This window comes from Pteropus vampyrus, unplaced genomic scaffold (assembly GCF_000151845.1).
Source record: "Pteropus vampyrus isolate Shadow unplaced genomic scaffold, Pvam_2.0 Scaffold26, whole genome shotgun sequence".
Taxonomy (NCBI): domain Eukaryota; kingdom Metazoa; phylum Chordata; class Mammalia; order Chiroptera; family Pteropodidae; genus Pteropus; species Pteropus vampyrus.
The window spans coordinates 13,870,277-13,875,726 of NW_011888807.1; the positions used below are offsets into that span (position 1 = coordinate 13,870,277).

Here is a 5,450-nt window from a genome sequence, read left to right on the forward strand (position 1 = left end):
CTCTTAAATCACAGTTGAGAACAACAGACATTATTTTGCAGGCAAAAGGTTTCTATGCACTGTAGCCGACCTGTGTCACATCCTTTTTTTAATCTATGATTATAATGCAGGCTGATATTCACAGTTTGGATGAAGGAATCTTTACCTATTCTTTCAGGGCTCAGATGGCAAGTATTTCTGGGCAGAGTACTTAAGAGCAATATAAAGCACAGCTATCATTTAAAAATAAAAATTAATGTAACAGTCATTGGAAAAGGAAAGAAAACAAAAATCTTTAGAGATTAAGCTTGTAGGGAAATTGTAAGAGGCAAGGTAATCTCTGCAGAGAACTTTCTGTTCTGTTTCAGAAGTCTCTACAGAAAGTTAAAATAAGAGTTGAAATATGATGGCATTCTGACTCTGTCTTAAATAACACAATAACCTGTTAGGCTCTCTTGGCTTTCCGTAAATGCTATCCTTGTTACCTCCAATCCAGTCATACATAGGTGGCTCCCTCCTTGTCATCTGACCCAGAGATGAAAAGTCCCTCTCTACTAAGTGCCCCTTTAGCACAGCTGATAGAACAGGGCGTTTTCTAACTAAAAAGCTAAGAGAAAACAAACAGGCAAAAAAAGATGTTTAAAAATATACACACTAGGATAACAATAGTTGGCTTAACAAAGTGCAGATTTCAGATCAAAGTATAATTAGGCTCGAAAGAGTGGAGCCAGGGATTCCAGACACTGACCACCTTATAATCAGACTCTGGAGCTTGGGCAATTAAATTAACTGCAACTGAGCCCTTCCAGAAAGGCTAAAGTGTCCTGCTTACCCCAGACTAAAAGAGCCTGTAAGTTTTAATCACTTCAGACTTTTGCTACCTTTTGAAGGCCCATGTCTCTCCCATCTCCAACACCTCTAACAGACAGACAATGGAGACTCTAGAGATTAATTCTTTTGGCAAACTTGTGGACAACTGTGAAGTTCAGAGCCTGTTGTCCTTAGTCACTGCCAGTTTCCATCTTCCCCCGTTATCTTCTCTCATTTTTCTCCTCTGCCATGAGCTTTGTCTCCTCTGCCACAAGCTCTCACAAAATTTATGTAGCCATCTCTAGAAAATTTTTCCTCTGCCTTCTGAACTACCTGTTCATTGACTTGTAAAACTTCCTCATTCTCTATCTTTTTTCTGAGTTACCCTCACTCCAGTGGAAATCTGGCTTTTTCCTGAGGGTTGGTGAAAAGCTTGAAGAAAAAGTAGGAAAAATCTTCTTTGCCATTTCACACAATTAGTGACTGACACAAAGTACTCACTCAATAAGTATTTTAAAATAAGTTACATATCTTCTCTTATGAAAAAAAAAAAAAGCAAAACAAAACAAAGCCATACTTCTGTGAACAGGTATCATGTCTTCCAATGGAATTAGAATCTTTAGAATTTCTTCCTCTAAAAATATAATAATAGGACCTACTTCATAGAGATATTTTAAGAATTAAATGAGTTAACACATTTAGTATGTTGAGAGACTTAAAACTAACATATAATAAATACCCAATAAATGTCACATGAAATTTTCCATAGATGCCCCTCACTTCACTCATATCTCCTCTTCCAGTGATACTGTTTTCTTCTTCTTTTGGACACTGTCTCATAGCAGGACCCTCGACCTTAGCTGGAATGGCTCCACTTTTAAAATGTGAATTTCAAATACCATAACCTCTGATGTTTCCTACTGTCTTAATCAGTTTACGAACTGAACCTCTTCTTCTATTTCTCACTATCGACCCTTTACATAATATCTTCTTTCTCTACCTTACTTAGATTCTGTGGTTCATAAGTTGCTTGCCAATATTCTCACTTTTCTTGTCCTTCTGCCTTTCTGCTGCATTTGCCTGGCAAAAACCCAAGTATTAATATAATAGTTTATTATCTTCTTTATATATCAAGAATAGACTAATAAATGTTCAGTTTACCCTTGTCGAGCTCTCTAGAGAGAAGTGCAAACTTCTGAACCTGGCCCGTATGTTCTTTCCTGTACTGATCTCTGCTCACCACTCCAGTCCCATCTTGCCTCATTGTCTACTTTACACTAAAGCCCTCAACTATACTCCAGAATTCTCCTGCTTCTGCCTCTCTGCATATGTTGTGTCCTCACTTCTGGACCTTTCTCCATACCTCCCCAACTTTCTCTCCCTTTAGCCTAACTACTTCTGATCATCCTGACACAAGACTAATTTGTTTAATATTTGTCCATACCTCTAGATTTTAAGCTCCAAAAAAGCATAGCATGTCACTTTTGTTCACTGTTGTATGCTCAGAGAATCGAACCTAGTAGACCATCAAGATCAATTTTTTTCATGAAGGAATAAATGAAGGCTATATATATACAGGGAGAAGAAAATTGTATTCTTTTACCAGTACCAAACATCATTGATGACAAAATCAAAATGCCAAGTCCATATAATGAAGAGGCTGTTAGTAACACAGGGTGCATTTTGAGCATTAAGAATCACTTTATTTTCAGTTCTCTGAACTTTTACTCTAATTTTGTTTAAATTGTAACTTCTACTCAACATTTTTTCATTTCAAAGAATTTTCTATGTGTTCAATTTCTTCCAGTCATTGACTATTACCACAATTAAGACTACATTGCACAAGTGTCTGGAGCAATCTATACTTTAAAGGAGATACTAACTTAAAGAGAATAACCTTTCTCATAACTAACCTTATTCTATAGTTTAACCTAGAAACCACATGTACACCTATTGCCTAGATAAAGAAATTCAAGTTTGACCAACAGCAGTAATAAAAAAGTGAGGTACCCAAAGTTTCAGATAAAAATTAACTTTAAGATAAAATGTATATGATAAAATGATACATACATTTTATTATTGATAATTTTTCATTAATATCAAATATTAACATCAAAGGGCTTAACAACACAATTTTATCATTAGAACTATATTTTTATCATTGACATGATATTCACTATTTGCCTGGCAAAGAGTATTTTTTAAGAGTATATGTATTTAGAGTGTATATATATAAATATCAAATAGTACTTTTATATGTGTATATATGTAAATGTTTGTATAGATATGTATGTGTGTGTATGTATATAGATATTATCTGAAAATAAGACAAAGACCTATCACTGAAAATTACATTATTGGTTTCAAAACTGCAGGGAATTTTTAATATCCTTACACAGTTATTTTGATTTTTACTGAATTTAAATCTCTTAAAAATTTAGAGATTAAATAGGTGTGTATGTATGTATGTATGTGTGTATAGTACTTCTTCCTTCTACACTCATGAAAGATCAGATTTAAACTATTCTAGAGATATTAGGATTTTCCTTTGGTTTATAACAACAGAAAAAAATATTTCATTATTTTGATTGCTGTCTTTAATATGTAACTATTCTTGTAAAAAATTTTCCACTAATGTTTAATCGATTATTCAAATAAAATAATATCTGCAGTCATTTAGATATATCACTTTTAAATGTTTTCAGAATATTGCAGGCATTATATCTAATAAGTTTTTTAACGAATTAGAACATAAAATTTATTGAAAAATACAATTATATAGCAATTAAGGAGAGCATGTTGGAATAAATAAAGTGGTGAACACAGGTTAAATGTTTTCAATTTAGAAATAATTATTTCATTGGCTTAAGTTAGTTTAAGACAATTGGTTTATAACAAAACTAGAAATTGAAACATTTTTAAAACTTCTATGAAAAAAAGTATTATCATATTTTTAAAATTGTTTTGAGTTGTTGCTATTCATAGAATCAAACCATTTCATAATTTAAAGTCACCACAGAAGCCATCTAATCCAATTTACACATTCTGAAGATGTGGACTCTCATATGCAGACATGTAAATTGTTTAAAATAACACGATACATTTTGTCATAGCGAGGATAAGAACATTGATCTCGTAAATTCTCGTTTACCTTGCAAATCCACATTACCATTCAACAATAAAAATAACGACAAAATTCAATCAGAAATGTATCTTAAGAGAAAAATCCCTTGAGTAAGTACAAATCATCTAAGTGATTTTAACCACAAATTGTCTTATGAAGACAAAGATTTGTGTTAATACAGTCAACTAAATAACTTTTTCTTTTTACGTTTTGTTTACAGTCAAGGTAAAAATCTAGGTATGAGAGTATCTTCAATGGTAAATATCCAGTATATTCACCTGTAGGACATGGTGTGACATGGTGACTATCTCCTGGTAAGCCTTCGTCTTGTCCTACAGTTTGGGCTAAGATAAAATATTTCCCTAATCTTGACCTCAGCCTAGCTGAATGTTCTAACATGCCACACTTTGATGGAAGAAACACACCTGCTGTGGCTCCTATGTGAGACAATATCCACATGGCAATGACAGGTGGCACTCAGGCAGATCTTTTTGCTCTGAAAGCTGGCACCTGGTCTTGGCTCTGCCTACACACAACACAAGAGCTGCCAGCTAATGGACAGCAACGCATCTTTGACTTCAAGACATTTCATACTCCAAGTGTGTCCCAGCCTGTGAGTTGACCATTGGCCAGATCCCAAATTGGATGCCAGTTCCTGCATTGTTCCTGAGATGAGATTCTCAACAGATGGGCCAGTGTAGTCACAGGACAAGGCAACTTGCACTCCACACCCTAGGTGGCAATTAGTTTTGTGTTAACAGCAACTATTAGCACCTACTTGATGAAAACACAGAAAAATTGCCATTTTGGCATTCCTTTAAAAGTTGCTAATTAATCCTGTTTATAAACAAAATCTATATCTTCAGCCTCCAAGTCAGTAGCTTTGACCTGGTCCAAGTTTAGATTTTCAAAACACCAAGACATTTTATGTGTGGCTTATGAAATTGTTCTAAAAATTTCCCTTAACAATAATGCTATAATAGTATTTCTATGAAGTTACTCATAATACGGTGTTTCTAACTGATTATCTAAAATATAAAATCTGCAAGTGACTCAAGTCTCTAAATAATTAATAATCACATAATTATGAATCCTTTTTGTTTAAAATACAGGTTTCATGCCAAATAGATTCTAAATCAGGTCCTGGCCCTAAAACATATTAATGTGACTTTGGAAAATTCTTTAAGATTCTGCTTCCACATCCCTCAAATGATGAGAGTTATATTATTTTAGAACACTATTCTTTAAAATAATGAAATTAACATATAATAAAACTATTAAAGAGTTCATGGCAAATAGTAAATCCTCCAAAAACTGTTGCTTTTATTGTTACATAATTTTCTTATAAAAATCGTGGTTTTCTTATCACCAGCAGACAATACAATATAATGTGTGAAATTTGAAGGTCCTTGCCCAGACATCTTATTGCCCTAGGGCTGGGATATGGTATTTGGGGCATGTACAATCTCTCAGAGGTTAAAAAAAAAAATAATGGGCAACTCTCAGGCTCAGTAAACTAAATGGAAAAATTTGTAAA

At 33.6% G+C, this 5,450-nt stretch overlaps 1 protein-coding gene across 5 annotated transcripts in view; it reads right to left on the bottom strand.

Annotated features, from left to right (window-relative positions):
• Positions 1 to 5,450, bottom strand: part of ROBO2 (roundabout guidance receptor 2) — a 562,940-nt gene that overhangs the window by 142,428 nt on the left and 415,062 nt on the right. The gene's annotated exons all lie outside the window — the stretch shown is intronic.